The following is a 13127-nucleotide window of genomic DNA, read 5'->3' as shown; positions in this document are numbered from 1 at the left end:
GCAATGGCGATAGAAGGTAATATTGATTTGAAAAGTGTAGATAATATGTAACCTTGGGCTTATCACTGTTTGGAAGACAAACTAAAAAAAGGAGGGAGATGGAAGGAAGATGTATTAGGATGTCTTTTAAGGCTGCTTGGGAGTATAAATTGGAGTTCTCAGTGGGCTCTCTTCAGAGATGCATTGAACTACAAATGAATTCAAAGTTGAACAGTAGGAAGGCAAAGGATTTCATGGTTTTTAAAACTGTGAAGAAAGGAAACACACTTGCTGACAACCACTCCAAGATCCGTCTGAAAAAAAAAATACAACAGGGATGCCTCTAGATTGGTAAAGGTAACCCTTTTATCTAGAGAGTGATGAGTGTCAGCATTAGGAATCTATACTTTTCGGTGATGTTATTTTGTAGTTACTAATGATCTTCAGCTGAGAATAAGTGACTCTCGGACCATATACCAAACCCAAAACTAAACAAAATAACATACTGCACTTGAATTCTATAAACATGAGCAAATATCTTGCTTCTAGCTCTTGATATTGAGAGACAGAAAAACAAGTTGAAACAATTGTCAATCAGAATGTTTAAGGTGAGCATCACCATTGGAATTTCAGCTTTCTAATGTAAAGTGCTGTGGCCTCTATGGCTCCTGACTTATTGTCTTGATTACTGTGTTCTCATGTGTGCTAGCAGAAGCTTACCTTTCCAATTGGACCCTTTTGGATTTGTTTGTTTCTGTGTTTGGATGGCACCCTGTGAGTCTTGCATGCTAGGAAAGCCCTCACCACTGAGTTTCATCCCCAACCAGGATGTGTGTGTGTGTGTGTGTGTGTGTGTGTGTGTGTGTGCTTGTATGTGTTTAAATTATTAGGTATTAAGAGCTCCATGGTCCCTGTTTCCTGGGACAATCTTAACTTTCTCTTTCTATCTGCTATTTCTAATGCTCTCACGCCCCAGGTAGAACAGCCCATATTCCAGCAAACGGTGAGGTGAAAATTTAGCTAATACAAAATAGAAATTCTTCAGACGTTTTCTGCTGGCTCTTCCAACTGCCTTCATTCTGTTAGGAAGTCTTAGACTTTGGGGAACTGGGGACAGGCAGCACATTTTCTTTTATCATCTGGGGGCATTGATAGTTGGGGGTGGTGCCTTATGTAGTCCACGCTGGCCTCAAAGTCCGTTTGTAGCTGAAATGACCTTGAACTTTTGATCTCCTTCTACTTCTAGGATTATAAGTGTGTGTCACCCATGCCCAGCAAGGGCCTCTTAATGTCAGTGTTGTTCAGAGTTCTCTAGAGAAACCAACCTCACTTATGTATGAGTAAACATTAACATTTTCTCTATCTAAATATCTACATTACATTTAATCTGTCATCTATCTATCATCTATCTGTCTGTCTGTCTGTCTATCTATCCATCCATCCATCTATCTATCTACCTATCTATTTACCTACCTACCTACCTACCTACCTACCTACCTACCTACCTACCTACCTATGTATCATCCGTGTATATTATCATCATCACCTATTATCTATCTATCTATCTATCTATCTATCTATCTATCTATCTATCTATCTGCTCTATCATCTATCTAGTTACATATCTAACCTCTATGGAGAGATTTATGCTGTTGAATTATTGGCTCATGTAATTGTAGCAGTTGTTAAGTTCACAATCTTTGAAGTGGGTTTGCTGACTGAGGCTCTGGTAAGAACCAACTCCATCCCTCTGTTCTAGTCTGGGGTCACCTTCTGGAGAATCCCCTCTTCTAGATAAATCATCCATCCAGGTTTCCCACCAACACTGTGGAAGGCATTGGCTTTACTCAAAGTCCATTCATGCAAATGTAGATCATATCCATAGCCCCTCTCAGAAATGACCAGATAATGGTTTAACAACTATTTGGGCATCATGACTCGTGAAAACATCTGCCACACAGCCCAAAGTCTGCACAGTGCCTTTTTTACTGAAGGGTCAGAGGAAAAGGAGATGAGCAAGAGAGAGACAACTTTGCTTCCTAAAGGAGACAGAGGGAAAGAATGCTCCCAGTTTCTCAATGGGTTTGCCATTTTAAAATGACAAAGAGTTGTAAATATGATGGTCATCCGTCTTCTTGGCTAGCTTAGTGACAAGTACCTTCACCTCCTCTGTTTAGTGCAAGTGGAGTTCCTCATGCTGCTAAAGCACTGGGCCCCCAAAAGAGAGACCCGGTGACAAAAGAGGAGGCACAGCTCTGCTCAATCTCCTCTCTACCTCCCTCTACTGCGCAGTTTTGGGATTGCACACACACAGCCCAGAGGCTTTTTATCTGTGTTTTCTTTCTTTCAGAATTCAATACAACAGTCCAGAAGATCTTTTGCTGTATTGGAAATTCCCTTGCATCTTCAGCAACAGTACAACAAATTCACTTCTCACAAATTAAAAAGTCAGGTATGGTATATCTTGCTAATTAAATATTTACTTTAACATCTTCAAAAACTGGATAAATACTTAAGACTCTAATAGCTGAGGAGAATGCAGAAACAAAAGGCACAATCTTTGCCTGTAACACGTATGTGGTTTCCTGGAAAGCAAATATAAAGTGTAGCAAGCTATAGGATAGGGCAAAATGTTAATTATTATTTTCATAATGAAGTTGTAGGTGTTGTATGTAAATATGAGATGAAATGGTTCTTCCTGGGTTGATAGAGTTCAATGTGTACTACACAACTCAGTTACCGGGATGGTTTGAACTGTGCTAAGAACTAACATTTTTTTTTATTCAAACCATTTCACTTTTTTTCAATGTCTTGTTTTCTTAGTGATGTTTATTTTAGTTTAGTTTATTTAACTAGAAATCAACTTTTTAAAAAGTGTATAGGAACATGCAAGGATTTAAAAAAAAACTATAGATGAGCTTACTCTGAGCTCTTGCTGGGCAAATGGAACAGATTCTGCTGTTAGCTTGCTTCCCAGTGCTACACCCTGAAATAATCAAACTACAAAGAGAGAAGGCTGACTTGACTTCCAATGCCAGGAACTTTGTCCCTGATTGGCTGACTCTTGCTTTTTGGTAAGGTAGCACTTAGAGCAGAGACAACCACTGGTCACTTCAGAACAGACCTGGCAGTCTTTGAAGGCATGCCTAGTGACTTAAAGAATAGACAGAAATCTCACATGTTGAGGTTTTCATTGGTTTTCACTCCCAGTAGTGCCTTCCTGGAAACAAAGCCCCAGAAGCAGGGTCCTGGGGTCAGGGAATGAGGACAGCAATGGTCCAAACTGAAGCCTTCTCTACTTAACTTCTTTCCTGAGACAGCTAACCAGCTTGTCTGATGGCTGTAATTATTATCACCAGGTTAAACTTTAATGTGGATTTCAACAATAAACAATCTTCTCTAGCTTTTACCTCAAGAAGAAGAATGTGCATCACTTAGAGATGATACCAAATGCATTCTATCTTGTCAATGATTTCTGGGTATGTAGAAGTATTCCAGTTTCCACACCACAGTAAGTTGATCTTAGAATCTGTAGCATGACTAATAAAAACCCAGTGACAGATATTGGGGTTCAGGCTGAAGATCAGAAAAGCAAAGCAGCCAAGCCACTAGAGAGTTCTTACTTCTACCAAGACTCAGACAAACACGGGGCGATCCTGTCGTCAGTGTGACTGCAGACGGCAATTCTCTCCACCAAACCTCAGGCTGCAATGAGCTCTTGTCCCCTCCTGCCCAGTCTTATTACTCCTGTCTCCACCTCTAGTGCTGGGATCAAAGGCATGTGACTCCTGACCGATGGGAGCACCTATTTCTATTATTATGGGAGTTCTTCTTCTCTTTTTAAACAGATTCAATCTCGTGTAGCTCAGAGTGGCCTTGAGTCCCGGGATTAAAGGTGTGTACTACCTCTTCCTGGTCTCTAGTGGCTTAGCTCTGCATTTTCATCTTTAGGCAAGTTTTATTTATTAAAACACAAATAAAACATCACTATGGAATACTTCGTGGCTTCAATGTCATCTTGAGGCAGAAAACACGGGTAGAAGAAACAGCTTCAGAAAGATGTATTCTGAGCTCAGTTGAATGATAACTGCTGAAGGGCATAGGTCCTCATGGGCAGAGATTATGGGGAAAAAAACATCACTACCCTGCTGACATGCACCAGATTGATCTGGAAAAATGCGCCAACAACAAACATACAGGACAAATATTATTACTGAGTAATGGGAATTGCAGAAAGGGCTGAAACAGGGTGGTATTAAATCTGGAAGAAGGTCAAGGAGAGGAACTAGGGCATGATATGCTTCTGTTTCCGTTCCATAGGCCTGTAATTCATGTACCAGGGTTAGCAAGGAAGTTTATGCACTAAATATGACTACAGTGACAAGGTGGGACAAAGAACCCAGTGGCAATTAAGTTCTAAGCTCTGACACTTTCACTGACAGACATATGATAAGGAGCATCTTCTCGGTAGTAAAAGATGAAGACACTCCCTGCCCTAGTCTCATGGGTTAGGAGAATTAATCTTGTGAAAATGGCTGTATTATTGAAAGAGAGATCCAATGTCATATCTTAAAAACAAAAACATGGTATTCTTCACAGAACTGGAAACAGGGAAAACAGCTTGAAATTCATATAGAAGCATAAAAGGCCCCAAGTAGACAGAGCAATCTACGTAGAAAGAGCCATGTTAGAGATGCCATAGTTCAGGACCACAAATTATGCTACAGAACTATAGTGACGAAAGCAGCAAAAACGCTGTCACAAAGCAGAAATGCAGCAAATGTAACAGCACAGAAGCCACAAGTCAACCTCTTATTCTTTGGCAAAGGGACCAGAAAGTTACATTGGAGAAAAGACAGACTTTAAGAAAACATTCTGGGAAGACAGATCAACTGCATGCACACTATGAAACTACGACATGCTCTCTTCTCCTGTACTAAACCTGACTAAAAATAGATCAAAGACTTTATTGCAGGATGGGAATCCTGAAACAGCTGGAGGAGAGTAGGGGAAGACTTGAGACCTCCATAGGCTGACTTTCTGGGAAGCACTCTAACAGAAAAGGCTCCTAAGGACTGGCAGATGAGAACGCGTGTCATGAAAATCTTCTGTATGGCTAAAGAAACCATCAGTAGAGAGAAGAGAAAGCCTGCAGAATGAGAGAAAGATCTCTGCCTGCTGTCTGGCTGCCTGAGGACCAATACCTGGCATCTATAAAGAACTACAAAAATTAAACACCAAAGACCAAAATCATGCATCAATAAATGAATACACTAGTGAATTAAATGAAGTTCTTAAGAGAAGAAATAGAGGGCTGGAGGGGAGGCTCAGTGGCGAGAAGCTCTTGCTGCTCTTTCAGAGGACCCAAGTTTGTTTCTCAGTCATGATGGGTGGCTCACAACTGCTTGGAACTCCAGGGTAATCTGATACCTCTGGCTTCTGCAAGCACATGCAGCTGCGAACACACACACACACACACACACACACACACACACATACACACACACACATAAACATGCATACATACACATGGCAGAAGATGAATATTTGAAGAATAAATGTTCAGCATTCTTAGCGATCAAGGAAATGAAAGCTAAAACTGCATTAATGTCCCATCTCACATTATGAAGTAAACAAGAGCGATGGGGGTAGTGGTGGAAAGCAATCCTCGCCCACTGAGGTGAGAATGCAGACAAGTGCGGACACTATGGGAATCAGGATGGAGGTTCCTCAAAAGAGCTGAAAATGAAGTTATCACTGGACATAGGCGTAGCACTCACTGTGTGCCCTGAGGAATCGAAATCGCGACAGAGACCTTCGCAAGTCTGTCTTTGCTGCTGCCCTCTTCACAATAGCTAAGGAACATGGAGCTAACCTTGGATGCCCATCAACAAACGTATAAAAATGTGGTCAATATACAATTTATGTTGTGTTCAGCCGTAAAGAAAGTGAAATTAGGCCATTTGTAGTAATGTGATCTGGTAATGTGTTCTAGAACTGGTGATCATTTTGTTAAATGAAACAATCCAGATTCAGAAAGGAAATACTGTGTTTCCTCTTATATGAAGAATTTAAGTTTAAATATACAGACATTTTCCCTCATGTGCAATGTGCATGACATATCACATGTATGAAACCAGCAATGGAGAAGAGGAATCCCAGTAGAGTGACAACAGGAACAGGTTACAGTGACCTAAGTGTATGAGCTGTCATAAGGGCATTCATTTTTTTTCCTCCATGCTAATAACCAACTAAATAATTAAATAAAAAGAGAATTCTTAAGAAAAACAAAACCCAGCACAGCAAACTTTGTCTGTCTGAAACGAAAGAGGTTGCAACAAAGTAGATAGGGTGAGTCCCACTCAAATTAGGGATGCTGGAGAGACCCTGGTCTGGGTCCCACCTCAGACGCAGGAAGCTGGAAGCTGGAATTTAGTAGGCTTCACAGGTGACCCGTGAGCATGTTTGTGGGGGAGTGTGTGACTAGGGGGGACAGCTGTCTCTTCTGTCAGCACTGTCACAGCGGAAGCTTACAACCTAACCATTTCAGCACTTGGAAGTAACCCTCCCCAAACTTTTAGAACCTGGCACAAGACAAACAAATCGTAATTGCCCAGTAGTTAGAGAATGAGTGTATATACGTTCCTCATTAAACTGAAATGTATTTTTCCATAAAACATTCAACTCAATAGGGAAGAAAACTGTTTTCCCTAGGCAGCTCTGAATTTGAATAATAAAAAAAAGACTTTGTTTTGTACTGGTTTCTGCTCTCTAGTGTACACCCTGTCCCTTCACCTGTTTCTGATGTGTTTATATATGAGTAAGTTCCTCATGGGTTTTACTTTTTACTTTGGGTCTTAAGTGTTTTTCATGGACTGGGAACCAGGGTTAATTCTGTCCCCAGACATGTCTTTGGCACACAGTACGTACAAAGAACACAGCCAATGGTAATTCTCTGTAATCCTGTCCCCAGATGTGTCCTCAGCACACAGTACATACGAAGAACACAGCTGACGGCAGTTCTCTGCTTCTCAGGCTTTTCTAGTCTCGTCAATTGCCTGTCACATCACTAAAAATAGGAAGTTTGAACTCCCCCCCCCCCATTTTTGGTCTAGGGTTACTTTGCTTACCATAAATGAAGGCCACAGAAGCTAAATATGTGTCTACTTGAATGATGGCTTTATAGCAATAAAATGAGCCCACAGGGGCTAATGACTCCATAATCAGCTTTTTCAACCACTTTTTATATTGGGCATAATTTTCTCTCTCTCTCTCTGAGAAATTCTACATCATTTATCACTAGACTAACATGAACGAAAGGGGGAAAGGCATGAGCTGAGAGATTAGAGGCCACTGCCTGGCTGCTGTGAATTCTTAGAGTGAATCTGCTTGGAGCAGACAATTCCATTTTACAGACCGGTTCAGCCGTTGATCAAACTCTTTTTTGGTTTAAAATTCTTATATCGGCATTGGTTGAAGACCGTATGCTCTAAGAGTGCTTAGTCTGTATTTTGAAGATGAGAACTCAACAGTTCATAAGGTCAGTTCTTCTCTTTAGAGGTTCTATAAATCTATAATATCTGATTGCCAGATATTATCAGGGTAAGTCTGAGGTCAAGTAATATTGTCTTCCAAGAAGGTTCCACCAATTTACACCCTCACCAACCCTGGGTGTCTCTTCTCTGTTTGGTGAGAGTCATGGTAAATGGTATGACGAGTGTATCACTCATAATGTTTTAATTTGTATTTCTCTGATGATTAGGGACGTTAAACACCTTTTGTACACAACTTGTCCATTTGCCTCCTTTCTTAGAGTTGTCTATGCTTCTCTAATGGTAAGAACTTTATATCTATACTCCTTTGGTCATTTAAAAATGCATTTTGAGCAGTTTTATTTTGGTTTGGTTGAGTTCTCTAAATAGCTATTTTCTGTATTGCTTAGGAATTTACATGGTAAAACTTATATACCCTTTTCCATTTAACAGTCACTTTGCTAGACTTCTTTGAAGCTCATTACCCACCAATATTCAGCATACCTTAGATAAGGCTAACCCCAGCATCCCCCTACATTGGCCTCACCCTCAGCATGCCTTAGATAAGGCTAACCCCAGCATCCCCTACATTGGCCTCACCCTCAGCGTGCCTTAGATAAAGCTAACCCCAGCATCCCTTAGGTTGGCCTCACACTGGGATAAAACCCTATAATCCAGAGTTCGGTTCAAAACTCTTCTTGGTGTGTGCCTGCTACTTCGGAGACCCTCTTTTTAATATCAGACCAGTCTTTGTTTTTACTCATGTAGTATAAAATACTAGTGACAAATCTGAAAATTGTACCACTGACACCAGATGCACATATAAACAGGAGGCAAGAGTTTTCACAAACAGTTGTTCAACCATTCATGGTTTTCAGGGTTTCGGATCTGATCTTTCTCATAGACCTGGTTTCTTGCACCACAGACATAGGCGATTCTGAGCATATCCCTTCAACCTGAAGGTTTTCTTGGTTTGTAGAAGTTTCTGTGCTGTTCTTCGGTTACTAGCAAAAGATGACGACATCTTGAATTTTGCAGGAAAATGGATGGAGTTAGAAAGGATCATTTTGAGTGAGGTAACCCAGACACAGAAAGACAATTATCATGTACTCACTCATAAGTGGTTTTTAAACATAAAGCAAAGAAAACCAGCCTACAAATCACAATCCCAGAGAACCTAGACAACAATGAGGATCTTAAGAGAGACATACATAGATCTAATCTACATGGGAAGTAGAAAAAGACAAGATCTCCTGAGTAAATCAGGAGCATGGTGACTTTGGGGTAGGGTTGAAGGGGAGGGGAGAGGCAGGGAGGGGAGCAGAGAAAAATATAGAGCTCAATAAAAATCAATAAAATAAAATGATTGTTTAAAAAAAGGATGAATCTTCAGTCATTTTACCTGCCCGTGAATTTTGTTTATGAAGAGGAATCCTTCCCGCTAACAGTAGGAGTAACATTACATTTAGGTTTTCTTCAGTTTAGGTTAGAACAAGATAACATGTTCTTCCAGAGGCTGATGGTGAAAGAAATATTGCGTGGATTTTTAAGTGAACTTTGACAGTGTTATTACGACTTACATGGCGATACCAACAGATATGTTTAAGAAAGCCTTTGTGTTCTGTGAGGGATGATTGAATACCGGAGCGTGCTCTCGTCAGAGGTCCATCCAGTTTGGGAGGGAGATTAGCATCACACATGTTCCAGGAATAGTCACAGTTCTGGTCAGAATATCATATGGAATACGTAGGAGAGAAACTCAAGAAATAAAATACCACTTTTTAAATATAGAAAGCTGAATTTAATTTATGAAACCACAGTATCTTCTTTCGCCTCCCCCTTTTGTATGTGAATCGTTCCCTCTAAAGTGAAAAGAGAATTCTCCAACTCATTCCACAATACCAGAAGCAGGAGCCCACGTTCTTACAGGATCTGTTGCCAGAGCTGCTGGAGTCAAAGCCTGAGCTCTGATGGTCCTAAGGACCCCAGCTCTGCTGCTTGCCCTCAACAGCACAATCAAATGAATGAGCAGCAGTTTCAGGAATTAAACAGAGATTTATTCAGCCTGGTTGTACTGGGAAGAGGAACAGAGATGTTCAGTGTCTCCCATGGAAGGTGCAGGTTCAAATACAGAGCATTATTTAAGCAGTCTTGGTCAAAGTGTGGCCAGACACATCATCAACCTCTCAACTCCAGTCTCTCCCATGGGGTGATCTGACAAGTTCTCAGATCTCCGGGAGATCACTTCCTGGGAGACAAGTTCCCACTCTGACTGGCACCAGGCTCAGTCTTCTCCTTTTCTACCAGGAGGACGTAAACAAAGATGGCTACACCCAGTGAAGAAAGACGTCTAGAGGATTTAGAGTTCTCATGCAATAATGGCAGGACTATCAGTGGGAAAACAAATACGGAACATAATTTGGTGATGTTTTAAAAAGTCAAGTATATAACTACTCTACGATCAAGACAATCCACTTAAGAGAATGAAAACGTTTCAAAGAATTTCTCATGAACGGCCATAGCAGTCTTATTCATTATGTTAGAAGCAACACAGACGTTCATGAACCAAAGCTAAATGATCACAGTTTGTGAAGTATGTACAGTGGATTTCACAGGAAAGTTAAATTGAATTAGTAACATGTGCTAAAATAGGACAGAAGTAAAAATATTTGACTGGAAGAACTCATATAAATGGGATAAATACTCTATGACTCTGCTTTTCAAAATGTCCACGGAATGCACAACATAGCTGAGTCATTTCTTTAAGACAGGGTAGGGAACAAAGGGCAGAAATGGTCCTTCAGATTTTGAAGAGGATGAATGAAGTTTTGGATGAATATGCTCATTAAATAATGGTTCTTGGATGTCAAGATATCTAATTGATAATTCAAATATATGTAAATATGTTCTTTATTTCATGTTAATTATATATCATTAAAACTGGGAGGAGAGAGAGGGATGGAGGGAGAGAAAGAGAGGGAGGGAGAGAGAGAGAGAGAGAGAGAGAGAGAGAGATATCGATCACACAAGTGCAGGTGAGAGCGGGCAGATCTACTCCAGGGAAATTTTTCTTTAATAAGATGTTCGTGAACATTCTTTCCAGAAAATAAATTTATCAATTTATTTCATTTAAAATTCTTTATTTTTGAGATTATAATGAATTACATCACCTTACACTTTCCTTCTATCCCCCCAAATCCTTCAATTTCCCTGTTTACTCTTCCTGAATCCTGGTCTTCTTCTATCAGGGCTGTTGCATGGCACTTCTGAGTGACTTCTGGGCACCTTACCCTCCACTCAGCCACTCTCTTCACTCCTCCCCTCCCTTCCTCCCTTCCACTGTGAGAATGCAACAGATTTTTCGCTTTTTTCTCTCTTTCTCTCTTTATTTCTTTCCTTCCTTCCTTCCTTCCTTCCTTCCTTCCTTCCTTCCTTCCTTTCTTTCTTTCTTTCTTTCTTTCTTTCTTTTTGCTTTTTGAGACAGGGTTTCTCTGTAGCTTTGGAGCCTTTCCTAGAACTAGCTCTTGTGGACCAGGCTGACCTCAAATTCATAGAGATCCACCTGCCTCTGCCTCCCGAATGCTGGGATTAAAGGTGTGCGCCACCACCGCCAGGCACAACCTATTATTCTTAAGAATTATCAAAACCTATAATTCCTTCCCGAACTTTTAAACATTACATTCATTTAGTGTGTGTGTATGTGCAAGCATGCCACAACGTGCATGTGGAGGTCAAAGAATATTTCTCAAGAGTTCTTTCTCTTCCACCTTTGTGTGTCCCGGGGATCAAACACAGGCCACCAGGCTTTGTAGCAGGCTCCTTTACCCACTGAGCCACCTCACTGATCCAAGACTAGTATTTCAAAATAACTTCATAAGTCCCTTGGGTGGAACGAAATATCTTTTTGCCTGGAACACCAGGAGAAAAGAAACCAAAATAAATAGACCAATTGCTTTCTGCCAAAAATGAACAGAGACTGGGATTGGAGGGAACAGAGAAAGCAGAAGTGGTGGCAGGAAATGGGCAGTGTTGTTGAAGGGCCTTTGATGGAGGCATCTGGTGGTTGGCTGTGATTGTTTGCGGTTGTGTTTCTGTGACATAAACCTTTCTGGAAAGGCTCGTTGGGTCAGTCTTGGGGCAGACAAAGAAACAACTGCCAGACACAATTGGACACAACAGGACAGAATTGTCAATAAGCAGTCACAGATGGGGGCCTTGCTGGTAATTTTGAGCAGGTACTGCCTTATCCAGCTGAAAAGAAAGGGGCACTCACATGACATCTGGGGAATTTCTTCCAGCCTTTAGATCATCTGTGCCAGTATTGGGAATTCAGATGTTAGTATAATACAGAATTGTTCTCCTGTAGCGCTTACTTGGGTGGTCCTTAGGGTGAGGGACACTTAGGGTGACAGTGGTACTTAGGGAGACACTAAGAGTGATTGAAGGTATAGGGTATACTTTGCTTCAGAATTTTTTCAAGGCCCTGCCTAGGGACAGTTGTGTGGCAGTCATGAGTCCATGTGTATGGCCTTGAAGATGTGTGTGTTTGTGTGTGTGTGTGTGTGTGTGTTCTACAAGACCTACATAAAAATTCAAGCATATAATGAAAAACAACATGCAGGTTATGGCTAGCTTTGTGTCATTTTGACCCAAGCTAAAGTCATCTGAGAGCAGGGAATCTCAATCAAGAAAATGCCTCTATAAGATCAGACTATAGGCAAACCAGATTTCTGGCACTACGATAATCTTAGTAAGCAAGCACATAAGGCAGCTCTGTTGGGGGTCAAAGTTTCAGAGGAAGCGGTGCATGGCTTTTTGACTTTTAGGCCTAGGGAAGCATGTCATACAGAAGAGCGTGTGACAGAACAGCAGTCTCAAGGAGGGAGGAGAAAGAGCGAAGTGACCAGGGTACCACTGTCCTGTGAAGACACATGTCTGGGGATTTGACTACCTTCCACTCTTTTTTTTTTTTCTCTCAGTGTTATGTCAATGCCTAGAATCTCAGACTGGGTACTAAGCCCTTAGCGCATAACCATTGGGATTCATTCCAGATGCAAACCATAGGGGACTCTGAGTACTTCACTCAGAGGTAAAGTGGAAAGGTAAGATGAAGGGGGCTCAAGCTGCCTCAGGGGAATCTCGTCGGAGGAAGAGGGGCTGCTATTGGGAGCCAGGGTGCTGGGCGTGAAGATGAGAATCGAGAAGCCACTTGCTTTCCTTCTTCAACATTATGGTGCAAGGGAAACTGAAGGAATTTTAGACAAGGTTTCAAATTTCACCTTTGCCCCCATTCACATGTTAGTAACTTGATCTCTTTTATTCCCCTCCCCCACTTTCAATATAAAAAATTTAACATTTTCCTAGAAGAAATTTTCAGGGTGAAAAATGATAGTTTATACATAAAAAACATAGTACCTAGCATCCAGACACATAGAACATACTTCATTTGTTTATTTATTATCTCTAGGACTCAAATTTTTGCTGAGATCAGGGTTCAACACTTAAAGCTGGGCTAGGGGCATTCTCAGCAAAAGTTGTTATTCAAACAAACAACAAACAAATAGAACAGACTAAATTCACTTTTAAAAAAGTAAATATGTATGTGGGATGAGTTTG

Source organism: Myodes glareolus, chromosome 13, assembly GCF_982192425.1.
Source record: "Myodes glareolus chromosome 13, mMyoGla1.1, whole genome shotgun sequence".
In the NCBI taxonomy this organism is placed as follows: Eukaryota; Metazoa; Chordata; class Mammalia; order Rodentia; family Cricetidae; genus Myodes; species Myodes glareolus.
Note: the sequence above shows the minus strand (reverse complement) of the source record.